The sequence below is a fragment of the Heterocephalus glaber genome, unplaced genomic scaffold, assembly GCF_053883595.1.
Source record: "Heterocephalus glaber isolate CG9 unplaced genomic scaffold, H.glaber_assembly_v1.0 deba00001481, whole genome shotgun sequence".
NCBI classification, from domain to species: Eukaryota; Metazoa; Chordata; class Mammalia; order Rodentia; family Bathyergidae; genus Heterocephalus; species Heterocephalus glaber.
In genome coordinates this window covers 66,338,486-66,362,289 of record NW_028258317.1, presented here as the reverse complement: position 1 = coordinate 66,362,289, position 23,804 = coordinate 66,338,486, and positions in this window count along the sequence as shown.

The window sequence follows — 23,804 nt, the reverse complement described above, 5'->3', positions numbered from 1 at the left end:
TAGGATGTTGTGTATGATGGATAAAAAGAGAAGGAAATGATGAAGGGGAAAAATGCCAGCCTGAAAGTTAGAATCCAACCGTTATAAGGTAGGATCTCTAGTTACGAATAGTTGATGGATCAAGGGATTTTTAAATGAAGTTTACTGGTATGTTTTAGATATACATAATCTCATTCATCATAAGGAATTGGTACCTTGAATCTATCAAGAATATATCAAGATATATCTTGAATCTTTTTTTTTCCCATTCTCCTACCCTCTCTTCAACCCCTCTTCCCTTCCTTGTTTATAAAAGCTTTGTTTCCATTTTTTAGCTCCCCTACTCATTTGAACATTTTTTTCTTATTTCACAATATGTACTGTACATTTTTGGTCTTCATTTATACTTTGTTACACCAGAGAAACAATGTGGTATTTACATGTATGTCAAATTTATTTCACTTCTCAAGGTGCATCCATTTAGCTATAAATGTCTTAAGTTTATCTTTCTTTAATGGTTGAGTAGTACTCCATTGTATAAAAAAACCCACAACTTTTTTACATTCATGTTAAGGGCATTTGGGCTGTTTCCAAGATTTAGCTATTACAAACTATGGCGCTATAATCATGGGTATGCATGTATCACTCTTGTATGATGCTTTTCTTTTGGGAAGATACCAAGAAGGGAATAGCTGGGTCGAATGGAACCTCTAGTTTTAATTTTTTGAGGAATCTCCACACTGATTTCCACAGTAGTTTCATCAGTCTACACTCACACCAACAGTGAAGAAGAGTTCATTTTTCCCCCACAGCCCTCCCAGCATTTGTTATTGGTTGATTTCTTAATAAGAGCTATTCTATCTGGTGTGAGATGGAATCTCAGCATTGTTTTAATTTGCGTCTTTCAAATGACTAATGATGGTGAACATTTTTTCATATGATTATTTGCTGTTCTACTTCATCTGAGAAATGTCTCCTCGTTTCAGATGCCCATTTTTGAATAGGGTATTTAAACTTGAGGTGTCTCTTTAAAAATTCTTTATATATTCTAGATATTAGTCCTTTGAGGAGCAGCTGACAAAAAACTTTTCTCACATGGTGGTTTGTCTTTTCACTCTGTTGATGGTTTCTCTAGCTGTGCAAAAGTTTTTCAGTATGATGAGATCCCAGTTGTTGATTCTTTGTGATAGTTCCTGTGCAATTGGGGTTTTGTTAATAAAGTCTTTACCTAGACAAATGTCCTCAAGAGTTCTACCTAGTCTATCTTCCAGCAGATTTAGTATTTCTGTTTTAATGTTTAGATCTTTGATCCACATCAATTTTAGTTTAGTGCATGGTGAAAGATACGGGTCTAGTTTTAATTTTCAGCAAGTGGAAAACCATTTTTCCCAGCACCATTTATTAAAGAGGCTATCTTTCTCCCAGTGAAAGTGTTTGGCTCCTTTGTCAAAGATAAAGTGCTTGGCCGAGGATTTAGTTCAGTGGTTCCACCACCTACCTGCCTTGCAAGTGCAAGGTCCTGAGATCTATCCCCAGTACCAAAAAGAAAGGTGGCTGAGCATGTCTGGAGGTGGTTCTGCATCTTCTAATCTGTTCCATTGATCCTCAGGTCTTTTTTTTGTTTGTTTCTTTCGTTTTTCCCAATACCATGCGTTTTTAAAAAATTAAAATTATTGGTACATTTTAGGTACATTATGATCACATTCATCATTGGGAATTTGTACCTGTACATGGTATATCTTGGTTCTTCTTTTTTTCCCCATTCCCCTTCCCTCCCTTCCACCCCTCCACCCCTCCCTATTTATAAAAAACTTCGTTTCCATTGTTTTCCTTCTCATATATTTTTCTTTCCCTTCTTTCCTTTCCCCTGCCTCCCACCCCACTTCCCCTTCCCCTTTGGACCTTTTCTTCTTATTCCACATTATCTATTATACCATGCTATTTTTATCACAGTTTTGTAGTATAGTTAAATATAAATGTATTACATTTATTGATACATGTTGAACCATCCCTGCATCCCTGGGATGAATCCTGCTTGGACAGGGTGTATAATCTTGATGATTTGCTGCATTCTGTTGCCATTATCTTGTTAAGGATTTTTGTGTCTATGTTCATTAGGGAAATAGGCCTATAGTTCTCTTTTTGGTTGGATTCTTCTCTAGTTTTAGTATCCGGGCAATGCATACTTCCAGGAATGAGTTTTGGAGTATTGCTTCCCTTTTAATTTGACTAAAGAGTTTGAGAAGTAGTGGCATTAGGTCTTCTCTAAATTTCTTGCAAAATTCAGCAAAGAATCCATCAGGGCCTGGGCTTTTTTTTATTTGTAGGTTTTTAATTATATCTTCAATTTAATTAAATGATATTGGTTATAATTTTTGTATCTTCTTGATTCAGCTTTGGTAACTCATATGTATATAGGAATCTGTCCATTTCTTTTGTGTTTTCCATCTTATTAGAATACAGGTTCTCAAAGAACCTGTATTCTAGATGTCTGCAGGGTTTGTTGTGATTTCACCCTTTTCATTCTTAATTCCATGGATCTGAGTCTTTTCTTTCCTTTTTTAAATAAAGTTGGCTAAATTTTTCGATTTTATTTAATCTTTTAAAGAACCAACTCTGATTCATTGATTCTTTCTATAGTTTTCTTCATCTCCATTGTATTAACTTCTGCTCTGATCTTTATAATTTCCTCCCTTATATGAGCTTTGGGTTTGACTTGGTCTTCTTTTTCTAGAAGCTTGAGGTTCAACATTAGGTTGTTTATTTGAGCTCCTTCTGTTTTCCTGATGTGCGTATTCACCGCTATAAATTTCCCTTGTAAGATTGCTTTCATTCTGTCCCATAAATTTTGGTATGTTGCATTGGCATTACCATTTGATTGTAGAAACCATCTAATTTCTTCTTTAATTTAATCTATGACCCATTTGTTCAGGAGGGTGTTATTTAATATCCAAGTGTTTATAGAGGTGGCTCTTGTTCTTTTGCCATTGATTTCCAATTTCATTGCACTGTGGTCTGATAATATGCATGGTGTAATTTCAATTCCTTTGCATTTACTTAAGCATGTTCTGTGAGCTAGTATGTGGTCTGTTTGGGGAAACTTCCCATGTGCAGCTCAGAAGCATGTGTATTCTGATATTGTGGGTTAGAACACTCTGTAGACATATACTAAGTCTGTTTGTTCAAAAGTTTAGTTCAGTATTAATATTTTATTGTTGATTTTTTATCTAGTTCATTTGTCTGTTTGTGACAGTGGGGTATTGAGGTCCCCCATTACAGTTGTATTAGTAGTTATTTGATTTTTCATGTCTGTTACTATTTGTGTTACATAGTTGGGTGCACTGGTATTTGGTGCATATATATTTATCATTGTTATCACTTCCTCTTAGATTTTTCCCTTTACAAGGATGTAGTGACCTTCCTTGTCTGTCTTTTATAAAGTTGAGTGCACTGGTAATTGGTGCATATATATTTATTATTGTTACCTCTTCTTTTTGGAGTTTTCTCCTAGCAAGTATATAGTGACCTTCTTTGTCTCTTTTAATTAGTTTTAGCTTGAAATCCAATTTGTCTGCAGATACAATAGCTACTTCTGCTTTTTTCCAGGTTTCTGTTACATGGAGTATTGTTTTCCATCCTTTGACTTTCAGCCTATGAATTTCTTTTTGAATTAAATGTGTTTCTTGTATGCAGCATAGTATTGGATCTTGCTTTTTTTTTATTACCGGGGATTGAACTCAGGACTTTGCACTTGTGAAGCAGGTATGGTGCCACTGAGCTAAATCTCCAGCTGGATCTCTTGCTTCTTGATCCATTCTGCCAGTCTCTTTTGATCAGTGAATTAAGACTATTAACATTGATCGTTATAACTGATATCTATTGACTTATCTTTGTCATTGTATTACTTTACTGTTGTTGGCCCCCCCCCATTTAATTTTTTGCCTTGCCTGGTAGCTTCATTCTGTTTGGGTTCATGGAGTTGTAATCCTCATTATCTCTTTCTAGGATATCCTTCAGAACATTTTGGAGGGCTGGTTTTGTGTTCATGAATTTCCTCAGGTTTTCATTTTCATGGAAGTATATTTCTCCATTAATTTTGAAAGCTAGTTTTGTGAGATATATCTATGTGGGATGGAGGTTGTTTTCTTTTCGGACTTGAAATACTTGACTCAACTGATTAGAACAATTATGTCATCTTGGCTAAAGTAGTACAATCAGGAAAAACAATACCCTCAAACACAGCTTAGAAAATGACAAACTGTGGTCACTATTAATTTGCCACCTTTAACCGTATGAACTAGATTTGTGGTTATATAACAAAATCTAAAAGCAGGAAAATGTGTGCAGTAAATAAGCCCTCAATATAGCGATTTTACCCTCAGGAGAAAATTTCAAAGGAGTTCAGGGTGGGGGGGGACAGAGAAATAGAAGAGGAAGGGATTAGAAGCAAGGCTAGAGGACAAGAGAAGATCACACAACTTTTGTAAACTAGTGAAGAAGATAGGAAGGAAAGAGAGAGGGAAGAAATAAAAAGAACAGAGCAAAACAACATCAAAAACAAATCTATTTTCACACTCACAAAAATAACTAACAAGAAAAAGAAAACAAAAATGAGAGGAGAAAAAAAGAAGAAAATAAAAATATGCCTACTTCAAGGCATACCTCTTCTTTCACTGGTCGACAGTGTGAGCAGCATACAGATCCAAGTTGATTAATTCCAGCAAGTCAGCCATAGCTTTATGGATAATCTCAGCAAGCCTGCACCTTTAGTTCCACTGAAGTTCTGGCTAGTTTCTGGTTCTGAGGGTGGAATCGGACCTGTTGATCCTTCAGTAGTCAGAGTGCCACCCACTGGCTAGAACTTGGCTCCTTCCTGCTTGAACTTGGCTCCCTGACCTTCTGCCTAGTTGATCTCCAGCACTGACACTGGAAACCACTAAATGGAGCCAGCCTGTAGCTGTTTTGAATTCTTAGCTCAGTTGGCCCCTCTCCAAGATGGCTACCAGCTGATCACTCTTTCCTGGGGGTCATCCAACCCCCCAACAACTCACCAATCACTGCAGTCCAGTGTGTCCACTGCTCTGCTCCACTGATGTATTTCTCTGTGGAGGTTTCTGGGGTCACCAGTAGTCAGTTTGCCTGCAGTTTCCACCCACCCTTCCCGTACAGTGAGTCTAGGCTCAGGGAGAAGGTGCTGTCTGCCACCTCCTTCTTTGTTGGAGACTCTCTTCACTCTCCCATGAGCTTCAATTCTTGCTTCAGATACTTTCTGGTTCCCTGGGACCCACTTCCCTCCTTCTCTTTCTTGTGTTGGTTTATTCCAGTGCCTAGATTCAAACCTTAGAAAGGTTCTCTCTCTGCTGCTCACCACTCTACCATCTTCCTGGAAGTTACTTGCTGCTTTTGAATGTCTTCATATCCCAAAGCATTTCCCCCAGTTCCTCTTAACCCAGCCATGTGTGGGTCCATAGTTTCCCTGCAGCTTTCACAAGCAAGGGCAGTCAGTCCCTTTGTCCCATCTGAGATCCTAATTAGATTATACAGAAACTGCTTTGAGCAGTCTGGGATGAAGAAAATATTGAAGCACTGACTGGGACTAACTATATAGAAATTAACTTTTATGTTTATACTGTGACAAGTAGATTATTGCAAAGATCTCTCATGATATATTTAAAAATCTATAAGATGGGAATGAACCCCCAAGAAGACATATTATTTTGTAAGCTTTGAAACAAAAATAATTTTTCCAGATCTAGATATTAAAATGTTTCCATAACTTAAAAGGGAAAAATGCAAAAATACTTCAACTTGAAATTATAGCATATGAAATTTTCTAGTAATATCAATTTTTCTTAAATTTTATGCAGTTGTTTTTGCATCTATGTGTCAGGTTTACTTGTGAATTTGCATTTCTTAATTTTATGTAGAGTAGGAATTTAGTTATAAGGCCTTTTCACTATGACCTGTCTGTCAGTTCACATTTCGTAGCATTGACTTAAGCATTTGTAGAGCTCTTCACTATTCTTAGATGTTGGCTTTGGGAATATTTTTCAGTCCAAGTTTTCTTTCCCCAGCTATATGTTGGGGTAGAACTTAAAAGCTGTGTAAACATCTTTTCCATGAGAGTTTCATAAGTAAGCACAGAGCTCTGTTTTAGGAGTAATATTTATGTTTTTAAAATTATCACAAATCTTTTCTTGCCCAGTTATTTCCGAAGCAAATATTTTTACGCTTTACATAAAATCCACACACCTTAGCCTGATGTGTTAAAGTCCCTCTGTGACCTGGCTCCGGTCTATCTGATGATTCAGTTCACTTATTAAACTTGTTAATTTATTGAACTAGACTCTTTCCAGGCAGTAGGGATAAATTGTGAACAAGATGGCTCTCCACCGGATTACATTCTGTTGGGGTCAGCAACAAACATGTAAGCTCATGGAGAAGATCACATTCTGTCCCTTCCCTCTGTTCTCGACCCAAGTCTGCATGGAAGCTCAGGAAGTTGTTCTCAGACATATCTCCCTTCTCACCCTTGATGCAGGATTTGCTTCCTGCCTGGGATACCACTGTAGTCTGCCACCACCTCCTGCATATCCCTGCACACCTCAGTTGAGAAACCACTTTCTCCTGGCATGTCCATGTCTGAGCCAGACCTTCTCCTCTGTGTGGACAACCTCTGTACACATAACACCACTTTCTGACTGGCTTGCAGTCATCAGTTCACTTTAGCACCTGGTGTGTCAATTGATTTCTGGCTGCCTTTAAAGCTTCAGTGAGGGTGTAAACTTTCCCTGGGTGCACACGTCAGCAGATTCCTGATTTCCCATCCTTCTAGATCAGACCCAGGAATTTTCTATGCCACAAACTCCTTTGAACAGGAATCCCTCAGAATCATGTTTTCAGTGAACAAAATAAAATGTATAGGATTATAAAGGAGATCAATGATGCTTAAAGACTTTTCCCAAAATAATTTTTAAATTTTGTGAGAATAGTGGTGTTTATGCTGCTTTATTGGTTCACTAAACCACAAGATGTGGTGACAGGCCTGATAGCCACCATAATTCTCACATAGTGATGAAGAAAGATGGTATTTTGAGGCATCTGCAACATTCTGATATGAATGATAAATACCCGTGATTTCTGTTGGTGACATTGTCACAGGTATTAATAACACTAGTGGAGTTTGTTGCCATTATTTTATATTACATGAAATGAAAAATTTCAAGTGAAATTTAATTAAGATAGGCATGTAATTTGTTTCCCTGTCCAAGATAGAAATATAGATTTTATCCATATTTTCTTCTCCTTTCCCAGCTTGGTTCTGCTCCCACCAGGAAGCTTGCTGTGGGAAGGGAAGCTTGTTCCTTTTTCTCTGTCCTGCCTTCCTACCCCTGACCTCTAGCTACTGATTCACTCCCGGTGAGGCTTTGAGCAGAAGCATGGTGCTGACACATAAATTATGTTGTGTATGTTAGCAAGATAAATGTAGAAGAAAAGAAATGCATGTGTCCAGCAGCTCTTCATTATTAAACGTATTGAAGGTTAAGTAAAATGTGACACTTGCTAAGATGTGTTAGGCTGCTCCAAAATGAGCTTGATTTAATTAGTCTCTTAGTGCCAAAAACACTGGCTGAGGAAGCAAGAAAAGATACAAAGCTTTCAAAATGGAAGCAAAACATCCACATGGGAACAGTATACATAAGATTGAGGACAATCTGGTTATTGAAAATACTGAAAGTTTTTAGGGTGAGATGACATATCATTTTTCTCCTCTCTGGCACCTTGTCAAAACTAGAGTCAAATGGATTTTTCTTTTAAAAATGTCAACCCATAAGGACAAAAAACAATAGCAACAAAATTGTGAAGTTGAATAGCCAAGGGATATTGGAAACCAAGTTAATGAACCCAAGAAAGTTGAATCCTAGACTAGTAATGGGGGATATCTGAGAACGGTGTAGAACAACATCCTAGATTTTATAGATTGCTCAGGAACTGGCAGAAGAAGGTTCCCCTGGGACTATCGGGGCAGGGGAATGGGGTGAAGGCAGTTTGAGAAGGACTTTTACCAAGAAGTTCTGTAGTTTTCTTGCTGTGCCACTCCTAGCCTGACTGAAGTTTGCTGATGCATTTTCTTGAGAGAGCAAAAGAAAGAACACCCAGATTGGAGGACAGATGCCAGGCACAGTTGAATATGTTGTTGCTATTTTAAAAAGATTAAATAGAAATAGATATTCTGAGTGTTCAATGCTAATGCTAAAACCCCCCTCCCAGATTTCAGAATAACCTCTGATTTCTGATAACCTTTATCTTCCAGAGATTTAAAGGCCAGCCAAGGGGAGAAACCTAAAGGTAGTAACATCAGGTATCTTCCCAACAAATGGCTTCAAAGCTGTCAAATCTTTCTCTGCACTCAGAGCTTTCAGTCAGGATTTTAGCTTTTCTAAAGGAAATTGAAGGATTCCTGGATAATTGTAGAAAGTCTGTAATATGGAAAATGCAGACCACATAAAACAAAAATATCCTCATGGCAAAATAGAGACTATGTAGAGAAAGTGGAATTATCATTATAATTTATCAATATACAATGCTATTACAGTCATGAAACAAGAACAAAGTACCATCAACAAGCAACAGTCAGAGGGTCTTGCTAACAAATTCTTTCTCTTCCTTTCTCCATTTTCTTATTTTACCCTCCTGACTTACTACCATCTCTTCCAAAAGGTCTAGGGGACCACAGAGAAAGAAAAACAAGGAAGTCCAGTATTCAGAAGTATGCAGAAGGATGCAACAGAAAAAGCAGGATGATATAATCATAAATAATTAAGACAATTTTTCCAGAATTTGATGCATGAGTTGCTAGATTCAGTCTACCTAGAACCCAGGAGCATGGAGGCAAATAGAGTACACCATCATTAAGAGAGCCTTATGCCTAGAGAAAAAACCCTCAAATTTCCAAAAGGGGGGAAAAATTAGAAACTAGGAAATAGGATGATTGTACAAATCCCATCTGAAGTATTAGAAATAAGAAAACACTGAAGCAATAACTAAAATGATTTTCAATATATGTATAATTGAAAAACCAGCCAAAATATTAGCAAAATGTTAATAATGACATTTAAAAGACATTCAATGCTTAAAAAAAAAAAAAAAAGCTTGTCTCCCATACACTTCATGCCATTTTGAAAAGAGCTACTGGAGGACATGCTTTAACAGAGGAGAAAGTAAATGACCTAGAATATGGACAGCAAAAGACTCAGTGTAAAAATGATATGAAGTCCAGTCACCAGGGAGATACTAAGGTAGAGCCCAACATGGCAGACTTCACCAACTGTAAAGGATTACTGATCCTAATGGATAAGTGTGATTTAAGACGGCCATTATCACCATGTGCCATTGTATATGCTTTTTATCTGAGGTCAGAATGCCCAGGTCAGTCTAAACCCAGATTTTTTTTTTTAATGCAGTACCAGGCATCAAACTGAGGACCTGGTGCTTGCCAGGCAGGCACCACTGAGTGACATCCATGGCCCAAATCCAGATTTTTATCTGTGCTTCTGTCCTTGCCATATATGGATGGAGTTCCTGCTTTCCAACCATGCCCTGCTACTTGGATTAATATTCATTTCTCCCTCTAAAATTGTTATGTTTTTACCTTTTTGAAGAGATGGTGGTAAGAAGAAGGGTGGAAGAGGGAAAGAGAAAAGAAAAGGAAAGGAAAGAAAGAAGAGATAAAAAAGCAAAGAGAAGAATGGAGACAAGAAAGGAAGGGAAGGAGGGAGGAAGAGGTAAGAAAAGGAAGGAACAGAGCGGCATAATCTCCCCGCCAGGTGTCCAGTGCTCAGCTCAAAGAGCATCTTCCCCAGCCACCTGTCTCTTCTGAGCCCTGATTCCAAAGATGAACCCATCAGATTTTCAACTGATATACCCAGAGCATCTCTTATAAGCTTTTAAAAGCTGGAAATCAAACTTTTCTCAGAAAAGGAAGGTAAAAGAATGAGGAAAAGAAGGAAGAGAAGAAAGGAGGGATGAGGAAGTTTAGTGTTTTATGAAATACAATTTAAAAACATTCTAACTTAGGTATTTTAATTTCATTAAAAAAACTTTTTACTTGCCTTCATTTTTTTTCCAGCTATAGGCAAATGGGTCTGCACAATAGTATTTTAAATTTCTTGATTAATGGTCCACACATTGGATAATTCAGATGATCACACCCTGAGATAGTTGTTCCTTTCTTTTCCATCCCCTATAACTTAATGTTCTACCATAGGTATGTCTCCTAAACTTAGCTCATCTCTTGCATCCACCTAGCACCTAGCTCAAAAGGAGAGACACAAACTTGAAGAGCAGTTAAGTCACTCTTACTATGGTGGTATAGCAGGTGTCCAGCAGGGCAACATCAGGTTGTCTGGAACATGGTGTGGTTTATATCCCCCATGGCCTAGTTTCCTTTGGATTCTGCTTAGGATCTGTATTCTGCAAAAGGTTCTTGAATTTTCCCATTGGTTCTGTGAGTTACTCAACAGTCTTCAGATAAGACCATTTTCTGCTGAAGTTCAAAAATAAAATAAAGATTGTAAAACATAATTAATCTTTCTTAATTATTTACATGTGATATGAAAAGCCAACAAAAACTGTGTTGTATAAAATCTGTCTTGTTTTTCTATTTGATCTGCATTATTTTCCTATTGCTGAGCTACAACCAAAGTCACAACTTAGCACAAATTTATTGTAGTTTTAAAGACCAGAAGGACAAGAATAAGTCTCCTAAGACTAAAATAGAAGTATCAGAAGGATGATGTTCCTTCCTTCTAGCTTCTAAGGGAGAATCTCTTCCTTGTCTGTTCCAACTTCTAAAGGTTGTCCTTGTTCTTTAGCTCATGGACCCACTTTAGCAGTGGTCATTCCACTTTATACCTCTGTCCAAACATCACCATCTCTGACCCTGACCCTCTGCTTCTCCCTCTCATCTGACTAATCCGGAATAAAATCTCCATTTCAAGGCCCATAGTTTGACTATGTATGCAAAATGACTTTTTCCAATAAAACAACATATTAGAAGTTTCAAGGGATTATTACTTTAGGGATCCATAATTCTGTCTATTGCAATATCTACCATAATTTTATACCGTTTCTCTTTTTCAGTTCCCAAGTTATTAGATAATTTAAGATTTTATAGGAAGAATGATTAATTCTTTAGGAGTTTTGTTTTTCATCTTCTAATTCTGAATACTTGACTAATAACACAGTCAAAACAGATGAACAAGACATTAGCAACTTATCATTTCAAACATTAACTTTATCTAGATGACTACAATTTGACATAGAGTTGGCCAACTAAGTATTTATATAGTGCTGATGGGGGTTGGGAGTGCTCTTTGAAAGTGTGGGCAGAAAACAAAAAGTTATGCTCCTCATTCTTAAAGAGCTTATCACCAAGTTCATCAACTGAAGAAGATGGAGACACTGCTAAATTCCAGCTTTGTAGCCAGTGTAGCAACATGATTCCTATGTAGTTCTCAACCAGCCACTGGATAACGTGTGTTCTGCCTCTCACTATTGTAGAAGCTATTCAAATGGATATAAACGTATAGCTCTTTGAAGAGTTTATATCTCCCAAGACTTTATACTCAATAGAACTTCAGTGGAGCACTGAACAAGTACAGAGGTGAATCATTAAAAGTATACAGGGTGTCTTGTACAAATGACCACGTGCAAGACCTTGTGTCCTGTCTTCAGACCAACAGTTTAAGGCAGCACATTTGTTCCTGCTTTGCAGGACTTGGAAATGACAGTGTAGGGTTAATCTGTCTGTCTCTCATTTTGTTCTTCCTTCTTCTTTCTCTTCCTCTCCCCTCTGCTTGCCTTCCCTTCCCTTCCCTTCCCCCATCTACCTTCTCTTTCCTTCCCTTCCCTCCCTTTTCTCTCCCTTCACCTTGCCCCCCCCTTCTGTTGGCTTCCTTTCCCCTCCCTTTTTTTCTGTTAGGTACAAAGAAGACAACATGAGGGGCATGAGGTCTCTACTTCAAGTCTGAAAAGAGAAGAAGGGCAATCAGAGGCATGTGACCTAGTTGCCAGTGACTTCCTTGTTAAAGCATAGCGATGAAATACTTTCACTTAAAAACAGGAAAACAAGGGCTAGGAATTTAGCTCAGTGGTTCTGCTGCCTGCCTCACAAATGCAAGGTCCTGAGTTTAATCCCCGGTATAAAAAACAAAACAAAACAAAACAGGAAAACAAGATTCTAACCTAAGCTACTAGGAGTATTTAACGCAAAGCACTGACCATGAAGTAATTTTTTTAAAAATAAGCAACCTAATAAGCATGAAGATAGGATATTAACCACTGGTCGTATGGGAAAAGAAGTGTTTGTGTGAGTCAGTTATATAAAGAAATACAGATCACATAATGACTCATCAGAACGTAAATTTACAAAATCTAGCTGAGATGGCTTTTTGTTTTTTGGGGGGTTTTTTTTTGGTATTGGGGATCGAACTCAGGACCTTGCATTTCTGAGGCAGGCAGCGGCACCACTGAGCTAAATCCGCAGCCCCTGAGATGGCTTTTTTATCCTGATACAATATCTCAAAGCTTAAAAAAAAAATCTAATTCCTTCCTCTCTGTCTCTCTTTTTTTGCTTCCTTCTTTCCATGAGGTATACATTTATCTACCCATTTTTTTCATTAAGCCAATTGTTGCAGGCTGTATTGTGTCCCACAGGAAGACATTTAAATCTCAAATTGCTGTACCAGTGGATATGACTAACATGGAAATAAAATTTTATATGTTATTATTTTTTAGAGAGACTTATTAAAAGTTTCCTTTATTTTTTTGTGGAACAAGCACTAGTTACCAAGAACAGCCAGACATTTGTGTGTCTTCAAAATGTAAACACAGCCAGCAACTCCTTGTCAATAATCAAGCAATGAACTGGTTCTTGGTGGTTGTGTCCACTGTTAGACTGTTCAGGTGATCAGGAACTCTTAATTGATTGCTTTAGCTTTTAGTTCTTGGTTATATCTCCAAATATGACAGAGCTGAGAGGCTCCTGCTACCTCCACAAAGAAATTAACAGCAAACAGACTCCAGTTTTTTGGTATAATTACAAGTGAGTAAATTGATCAAATAAATCCTGTAGCCATCAACACAGTGGAGTGAGCAAGACTAAGCTTTTCCGCAGGTCTGGCCATGTCCACCAACCCAGCACACACCGAGCCCCATTATATAATTGGAGCCCAGAAAAATACTGTTCTGGGGCCTGCCAGGTGGTTGTACAGCTGCCATACCATCACTCCTAGCACAGAGGAGGAGGCTTCTGGGCTGCCATACCACTGCTCCCAGTTCAGAGGAGGTGAGCTTCGTGGGCACCAGCAGCACACATTGCACGCCCCCTGCACCCTGTTGAAACGAGAAGACATGTAAACAAGTCTCAAAACCAGACTTCCAGATCACCTACAGCAACCCCAAAGGGAAATAAGATGGACAACACTCTGATACTCAATGACCTGGACTCCCTAAACTGGCAACAAAAGAAGATCTGGAAAAAATGAAATCAGATATAATTTCTCAGATTACAGCAGAGATTGTGCCCATGGTGCAAGACATGCTTAATAAATCTAGAGAGGACATGGATAAAAAAAACAGGAGCTGAGGACCATGATGGAATCCCAACATAGAAAACAAATGGAATCCATAAAACAGATGCAAATAGATTTCCAGGACATTAAAAATTCCATCAAAAGTCTACACAGCAGAATGAACCAATGTGAGGACAGAATTTCAGATATAGAAGATAAGATTGCAACTAGTGACCAGAAAAGAAAAATTTCTTTAAAATTGTATGGGACCATGAGAAAGCAATCCAGCAGTTGCTAGATGATGCAAAGAAGAATAACACAAGACTGATTGGAGTTAATAAAGAAACAGGAGAGAGTGCAGGCATGGGAAAAGAATTTGACATACAGATAAGTGAGACATATAGGACTCTAACTAGCTTTGATCAAAAGAAAGCTACACATAGTCATATAATTGTTAACATTCCAGAAACCCAACAGAAGAACAAAATTCTACAAGCAGTTAGAGAAAAGAAACAAATCACATACAAAGGAAAGCCCATCAGAATCACAGCAGACTTCTCAATGCAAACCATCAAGGCAAGAAGACCTTGGAGTGACTTATTTTAAGCCTTGAAGGAAAACAGCCTCCAATCCAGATTGAGGTACCCTGCAAATCTATCTTTCAAAATTGATGGAGAAATAAGATGCTTTCATGACAAAGAGCACCATAGGAACTTCATGAATACCAAACCAGCACTCCAAGAAATTTTAGACAATATCCTAGGAAAAGATGAGGATCACAACCCCAGGAAGCCCAGCAGAATGAAACCATTGGGCAGGACAAGAAATTAAATGCAAAGGGGGAGAATCTAACAACAAAAAAAGTCATGACAATGATAAGTCAGTATGTATCAGTTATAACCATCAATGTTAATGGTCTAAATTCACCATTTAAAAGAAATAGACTGGAAGAATAGGTGAAGAAGCAAGATCCAACAATATGCAACATACAAGATACACACTTAATTCAAAAAGAAACTCATAGATGGAAAGTTAAAGGGTGGAAAACAATACTCCATGCAACAGTAAAACTAAAAAACAAAAAAAAAACAGGAGTAGCTATCCTCTTTGCAGATCAAGTGGATTTCAAACCAATACTGATTAAGAGATACAAAGAAGGACATTACATCCTTTTAAAGGGAAAAATCAAAGAGGAAGAAATGACAATCATAAATATATATGCACCAAACATTAGTGTGCCCAACTATATAAAACAAATACTAACAGACATGAAAAATCATATAAGCACTAATACAATGGTAGTGGGTGCTTTAATACCACACTGCCACAAATACATAGATCAACTAGACAAAAAATAAGCAACAAAATGCTAGAACTCAATCAAACTCTTGAACAAATGAACTTAACAGAGTTTTACACAGATTTCCACCCCAGAAAATCAGAATACACATTCTTTTCAGCTGCACATGGGTTGTTTTCCAAAATAGACCACATACTCACTCATAAAAGATATTTAAGTAAGTGCAGAGGAATTGAAGTTATCCCCTATATATTATCAGACCATAGTGCGATGAAATTGGAATTCAATAGCAAAAGAAACTGAAAAAATTTCACAAACACATGGAAATTGAACAACACACTTCTGAATAAACAATGGGTCACAGAGGAAATTAAAGAAGAAATCAGACAGTTCCCACAATTAAATGGCAATGACAATACAACGTATCAGAATCTATGGGACACAATGAAAGCAGTCTTACAAGGGAAATTCATAGCAGTGAATACTCATATTAGGAAAACAGAGTGAGCCCAATTAAACAGCCTGATGCTGAACCTCAAGCTTCTAGAAAAAAGAAGATCAGGACAAACCCAAAGCTCATACAAGTGAGAAAATTATAAAGATCAGGGCAGAAATCATTGCAATGGAGATTAAGACAAAAAAACAATGAAGCCAAGAGTTGATTCTTCTAAAGATTAAACAAAATTGACAAACCCTTAGTCCACCTTATCAGAAAAAGGAAAGAAAAGGCCCAAATCCATGCAATTAGGACTGAAAAGGGTGAAATTACAACAGACCCAGCAGAAATCCAGAGGATCATCAATGCATTATTCGAGAACGTATATGGCAATAAGATGGAAAACACAGAAGAAATGGACAGATTCCTAGATATGTATGAATTACCAAAGTTGAATGAAGAAGATCTAAAAATTCTAAACAACCCAATATCAATCAATGAAATTGAAAATGTAATTAAAAACTTAACAACTATGAAAAGCCCAGGTCCTGATGGCTTCACCGCTGATTTGTACAAGACATTTAGAGAGGAACTACTGCCAATACTGTTTAAATTCTTCAATGAAATTGAAAGGGAAGCAATACTCTCAAATTCATTCCTGGAAGCAAGCATCACCTTGATCCCCAAAGCAGAGAAAGACCCAACTGAAAAAGAGAACTATAGGTTAATCTCACTAATGAACATAGATGCAAAAATGCTTAATAAGTTACTTGCAAATAGAACGCAGAAGATCATCAAAAAAATCACACACCCTGACCAAGTGGAATTCATCTGAGGGATGCAGGGATGGTTCAACATATGCAACTTAATCAGTATAATACACTATATCAATAGAGTCAAGGACAAAACCCTATGATCATCTCAATTGATGCAGAAAAAGCATTTGACAAAATCCAACATGCATCTATGATAAAAACCCTACAAAAAATTGGAATAGATGATCTCTACTTAAATCTGATAAAAGCCATTAATGAAAAACCAACAGCCATATCATACTAAATGGTCAGAAACTGAAATCCTTCACACTAAAATCAGGAACAAGACAAGGTTGTCCATTATCACCACTCCTGTTCAATATAGTTTTGGAAACAGCCACAGCAATTAGACAAGACAAATAAAAGGAATAAAGATGGGAAATGAAGAAGTCAAATTGTCATTATTTGCAGATGACATGATACTCTATATAGAAGACACCAAGAACTCCACCAAAAGTCGTCTAGACTTAATAACAAATTCAGTAGAGTAGCTGGATACAAGGTCAACACACAAAAATCAATAGTTTTTCTGTACATGAACAACAGACGCACTGAGAGAGAAATAGGGCAAACAATTCCTTTCACAGTAGCATCCAAAAAACTGAAATACCTAGGAATCAACCTAAGAAAAGAAATCAAAGACTGCTTCTCTGAACACTATAGCACTCTGAAAAGAGATTGAAGATGATATAAGAGAATGGACAGACATCCCTTGCTCCTGGGTAGGAAGGATTAATATAGCAAAAATGGACATACTTCCAAAACTGCTTTGTAGATTCAATGCAATCCCAATTGACATCCTAGCAGCACACTTCATGGACCTTGAGAAAACAATCCAAAAATTCATTTGGATCAAGAAGAGACCCAGAACAGCAAAAGCAATTCTAGGTAACAGAGACATGGCAGGGGGTGTCACAACCCCCAACTTGAAACTATAGTACAAAGCTACTGTGATAAAAACAGCATGGCACTGGCAAAGATACATACCTGTGGACCAGTGGAACAGATTAGAAGATGCAGAAACAACTCCAGACATACTAAGCCACCTCATCTTTGACAAAGGAGCCAAACACCCTTACTGGAGGACAGATAGCCTCTTTAATAAATGGTGCTGGAGAAATTGGCTTTCAACTTGCCAAAGAGTAAAACTAGACCTATATCTCTCACCATGCACTAAACTAAAATTGAAATGGGTTAAAGATCTAAATATTAAAACAGAAATGCTGAACCAGCTGGAACAGAGGTTAGGTAGAACTCTTGAAGACATAAATGTAGGAAAAAATTTTATGAACAAAACCTCAGTTGCCTGTGAACTAGCACAAACATTCAACAAGTGGGATCTCTTCTTACTAAAAAGCTTCTGCAGAGCAAGAGAAACCACTAACACAGTGGAGAGACAATCCATAATGTGGGTAAAAAATCTTCACCAGCTGTCCCTTGGACAAAGGTCTACTATCTAGAATCTATAAAGAACTTAAAAAAAATCAGACCTCCCAAATTTAAAGACAGAATCCAAAAATGGACAACTGAAATGAACAGACATTTCTCAGACAAAGAAGTAGAAATAGCAAATAAACATATGAAAAAGTGTTTAGCATCACTGATCATTTGAGAGATGCAGATGAAAACAAGACTGAGATTTCACTTCATCCCAGAAAGAATGGCTGCTGTCATGAAATCAACCAATAACAAATGCTGGCAGGGCTGTGGGGAAAGAGGAACCCTGCTCCACTGCTGGTGGGAGTGTAGACTGGTGTGACCATTGTGGAAATCAGTATGGAGATACCTCAAAGAACTAGGACTGGAAGTCCCATTTGACCCCGCTATTTCCCTGCTGGGGATCTTCCCCAAAGAATTAAAAGAATCATACCACAGTGATATATGTGCACCCATGTTCATAGCAGCACAGTTTGTAATAGCTGAAACTTGGAAGCAGCTTAATTGCCCATCAACTGGAGACTGGATAAAGAAAATGTGTTTTTTTTTTTATTAAATGGAGTACTACTCAGCCATAAAGAATGAGAAATTAGAGACATTTATAGTTAAATGGATGCACATTGAGGCAATAGTCTTAAGCGAAAGAAATAGGACACATGTGGAAATACCAAATAGTTTCTCTAGTGTGAGAAACAGAGTGTAAATAAGGCCTAAAAGGGATAATAGATACTGTGAAAAAAGAAGATAACGGGCACAGGGGAGGGGGAAGTGGGAGGGGTGGGGAAAGGAAAGAAGGGAATGGAATTAATATGAGAAAATGGAAAAATGGAAACAAAGTCTTGTAAATAGGGAGGGATGGAGGGGTTGAAGGAAGGGCAGGGGAAGGGGGAAAAATATGAACTAAGAGAGACTATGTAAAGGTGCACATTTCCCATGATGAATGTCATTATATTGTATACCTAAAATGTACCCATAAAATTCAATTTAAAATTCCTAAATAAATAAATAAATAAATGAAACTGCCTGCCATACCAGAAGCTTAGAGAATGGCACAGAACAAATCCTCTCCTAGATCCTCCAGAAGGAAGAGCTTCTTAGCTAGATAGTCTAGATGAGACATGACCCATAAACCTAGGAATTCTTCAGTTGGGACAGAGGTAATCATATCTAGCATTGGGCCTAGAAATCTGAGGGACCTTACCTTGAATTCTATGCCTGCCTCTTTTGTGACCTTAGGCAACTGACATAAGTTACCTTCTATAGTAAGGTTTATGTAGATAAAAGATAAGTTAGATAAAAGATAAAGTTAGATGATGTAGATTAAAGATAAAGTTAGGTGCAAAACACATTGCTTGACACCTACTCTGTGATCAGAAGGGATGTTCTTTCTAGCTATTTGCTAGGCTGTCTCCTCTCCTGCTTCATGAAGCATCAAATGAAGTGAGATCATTTGCTGAGGAAGCATTGTTGGCCCTGGAGGCTGTGGTTACCGGGAGGCTTGGCCTCAGCATTCCTTCACAGCAGCCTGTTTGGACTGTGAGGAAGAGGGCTTCAGGCTGCCACTGGCTTCCTAGGTTATCTGTACAGGTAGGGCCAGAATCTGTGGACCTCTCAGGGAATTCAAAACACCAAGTGAGAAACATATATTTTCAAAGAGAGAGGAAAATACAATAAAAGGCAGAAGCCTTCGAAGTCTTTAAGATAAAGGAGCAAAATGCACAGATGAACTGTGAGGTGAAGGATAATTTCTTTTTAGTTATGTTCCTCTAGCATAATGTGACTCAGTTCATGAGTGGTAGAGACACTTCTGTTCTGCTTTACATCAAGAATGACCCCCAGAACTCTCATGGGGTCAGAGAGGGGCTTTTGGAAGGTGATTTGATCATGGGGGGGTTATACTCACTGGTGGATTAATCCATGATGCATTTATATCTCAAAGTGCTGTCCTCAGACCACAACCTTGGACACACCTGAACAGAAGAGGGGACATGGCCTAGAAGTGCATTTCTTCCTCCCTAGTTCTCGCTTCCCTCTCTGCTTCCTGGCTGCCATGAACTGCATGGCTTTCCTTCACCCAGTGTCGGGCATTGTCCGTGTGGAGCTGGCTGATCAGGGCCTGAAATTTCTAAAACTCTGAACCAAAACAAACCTCTCCTTTATGTTGCAGGTGTCGGTATTGTGTCTCAGTGATGAGAGAGTAACATAACTTCTAAGGATGTAAACAAAAAAGGAAAAATGCCTCCTCCTTGGTGCTAGTGGTACTCAGAAAGGAGCTGGGCTTAGTGATGATTTTCTCAATGGGGGACTTGAATATAATCAACTCTCATTTTTTAAAAGACAGTGATGATGCATTTGAATAACCAAGTTCTCTTGCTTTTCTTTTCCTGTAAGACATCTGAATTTTACCATATTACAAACACTAAGGTATGAAGCCTGGAAGGAGTTAACGACTTTACCTTTTTGAAAAATCAGTTAAGAAAAATCAAGGCCCTAAAAGGGTTAAAATCATTCACCAAAGGACAGATAGCTAGCAGACTGCAAGACACACCCAGGTTTTTTAAATATCTCAGATTCACTGGTATTTCATTCAAGTTATCAGTAAAGTCAGGACTTGAGAAAGGGTAGGATATGGAGTGCAGTTGGCTTGGATATAGCCCTAGTCCTACCCCTGCCCTTAATTGGGTATATAGCTTTAGAAAACGTATTTGATTAGGGTTATCTATATAAACAATAACAAAATTCTCCTTGCTCTGATGAGCAAATATGTCGCTAGGCAGTAATTAGGTGCTTTATCAATGGGATGTTATATTAAACTCCAAACCCAGCTCTCAATTTCCAGAACATCTGCCCCTTTGATCACATGCTTTGGAACTGGATCTAACCTATTGGGCCACACATGATGCCAAGAAATAGTGATCAATTTTTGTCCCAATTTTTTTTCATATAAAATTTTTTAACCTTATGCATTGTAAAAAATGCATATTAAAACCATTATGATGTATCACTTTCCTACCAATTAGCTTGGTAAGTATAAAATGTTTGATAATGAATTGTATTGGAAAGTATTGGGTAAACAGGCACACTCATAATGTCGAGAATTAACTGGTATCAGCTGTTCGCAGGATAACTTGGCCATATCTGTCACAAGCTAAGATGCACATACTCTTTAACCAGCAGTTTCACCTTTACAGATATATCCACACACATCCAAATTTCATCATCATCTCATTATCTACCATAGCAGAGTTGGAATGTGATCTAACCATACATTTATAAAAATGGATTAAACAAATAATGGTACATCAGTACAAGGGAATATTATGTAGCCATCATGACGAACCAACCACAAATATATTACTCTGGAACTATTTCTAAGATAGTTAAAGTGAAAAAGTTAAGTGAAAAGGAAAGATACTGATATGAGTACTATGACATGCTCTGCAGTAGAGAGGATAGAGATACATAGTATCTATGTAAAGGCTACCTATGGGTAGATGCAGAAAAAATGCGGAGGAAAGGAGTTTGAGAACTGGGATATAAGAGTCATAAAGAGATTATGCAGCATACCCTTTGGAATCTTGAGAATTTTTCTCTGGCTACATGTATTGACTATTGTAAAAAATGAAAACAAAGGGAAAAGAAAGCCCAGCCAAGCAAAATGATTGTTGTGGCCAGAGCTGGCACAGATTTCACTCCTGCCATATACTCTGATCTACCTGGCTCATTATCTGTGGCTCTCTGACTCCTTGAATCCTCATCTCAGTTCTTTCTTTATTCCTAGATACCTACTGCCTGTCTCTTTTGTCCAGATAACCCACTGTAAACATTGCTCATCTGGCTTCCATTGTAGGACATGAGCCAGTGAATGCTCACTGGCTGTGTGAAGCTCAGCTGGCAGGAGTCTGCTAACTCTGGCCAGCAGTCAGGTCCTCAGAAACATACACATCTGGGGTCCAGACACTGCCTGGGTACAAAGGGAAAATGTGCATTGTACAGATGGCAACCTTTACCTTTGCCTGGCCCAGAAGATCTTGGTTTCTTCATTCACTTGTTTCTTCATTGGTTGATTTATTGATTTTTTTGTTTATTCATTCATTCAAAATTTCTGAACAAGAGAACAGAAACTATGGGCTACTGGATTAAGTATTAGTAATATACTTCAAGATTTCATATCCCTCCATTTTGCAGTTCCCCAACACCATGGGTAATTTAGTTTATTAAATCCATTCCCAACTGAATATACTGCATGAACAGTGGCAGCTTCTGGGCATTCACCGTCAGTATCAGAAGGACTTACAAAGTACAAAAAGGAGACATTTACCTTCATAGCCCTTGAAGATAAACTTTATTTCCCTTGGCTGATTTTTTAAGTCATTAACAATTTTATTGAGGATTCTTAGTGTTCTAATTCTTGCAGAGGGCATCTTGGGGAGAACAATGAATGCATGTAGGCAATCAGCCACTTCTTATCTTCAACAGTTTGTAGGTGAAGTCAGAAGTGTTGCCCAGAACCTCATTGATATTGAAAATGCCTTTAGCTTGATTGAGCCTCCATTGATACTATTTAGATATAAATTGAACACCCACCTCCGACATGGGATACTAAGTGACCTCAGAAAAGTCACTTTTGCCCAAAGCCTGGGAGAGAAAGTACATGGGAAAGAAAATTTCTCCTAGAGTGCCCGATGAATTCTCTGGCTCATCTCCAAGCAGAGAAGGCTCTGTGAGAAACAGGGAACAGGTCCCAGGACATTGGTAAGAATTTATGGCCCGTTATCAGGTAGGTGTTCACCCAGACAAGCCTCCAAGAGGTATAGTAGCAAGTTAGACATCATCTTGAACAAAGAAACAGGGAAAATTATTAGTTTTTTGAGCCTTCCCATAGTGTCCTTCCGTGAGACACTATTACACTTGGTATTTAAGGAAACAGACTCCAAAGATGGGCTAACCACCTGCTTTTGCATGTAAGCTCTACCTCTAAATTTCCTTGACTTTTCTGTGCCTTGCAGTGCTTATCCATAAAATGGAGATAAGAGAATATCCATCACATACAGTTATTTGAGAACTACAAAAGTAAAGAGTTGCCGGGGATTTAGCTCAGTGGGTCCGGAACCTGCCTCTCAAGTGCAAGGTCCCCAGTTTGATCCCTGGTACCAAAACCAAAAACAGTGAAAAGTAAAGAGTGTAGGGTCATTAATTTGCTTAATTTTGAATTTTGTACATGTATGGGTGGTAGGATTTTTGTGCTGGAAAATACTTTTTTCTCCTATTTTGTGGCTTTGTGCTGTTGCTCTTTCCACATCAGTTTTTTGATATCAGAGAATTGAAACACAACAAGGGAGCCACGTGGTCTGTGACACCTGGTTTGTGTTTACTGGGTGTAAGTTGTGCTGCTTAAATTCAAAGAAAAGCCCATTATTACTGGTTTAAAGTATCAGAAAGGGTTGCAGCTGCAAACCCTTGAGCTTTTGAACAATTTGTCTCAGAATTTGCCCATCTCTTATAGCAAGAATCATTTGTAACACTAAATCATTATCTTTCCAAAAGCCTGCCTGAATTTCTTCTCCTTAAACTTCCGTGTTCATCATATTACAGTTTTGAAACAACTTCTTCATTAAAGACAGCATCCTCATGTTTATTTAAAATGATTTGTACTTTTGTACAATTTGACATTGTCTGAGGGAAGAGTCAAACAGAGATCTTATCAACAACAAAAAGCCTTCTGAGTCTGCCCTAAATAGAGTGATAGTTACCAAGAATGTAGCTAAATCCATCATTTGCAGAAGCACATATGCAACAAGGTGTCATTGGCCTTATCCTGTTTTTCTGTTTATCTCTACAGTACTTCCAGTTGAGCCTAAACTATCTTTCAAATACATTTCATTTTGCGATCAAATTTTAACCCCTAGGTAGAGTGGGGGACCTATTCAGACTTTTGTAACATTTAACTTCCATTTCTATCAGTTCATTTCAAACTGCAAATCAAACGTAACTCCTGTAAGGAAAAGAACTACAGACTCTTGCTCTTTGAAAACTTTTCTTAAAAGATTTTCATTTAAACCCAATGATAATTTTCATTAAATACAACAATGAGCATGTTTTTTCTCACTATATATTTTGTTTATATGAAACCCAGGGGATAATTTTAGTTCTTTTACCTAGTCCCTTCTAGGAGGAAGGTGCTATTTTAGCTCTGTTTAGCTCACCTGTGGCATGCACTACTTGGCCAGCACTAGGTAAGTTCTTCAGAGTGACCACTAGAT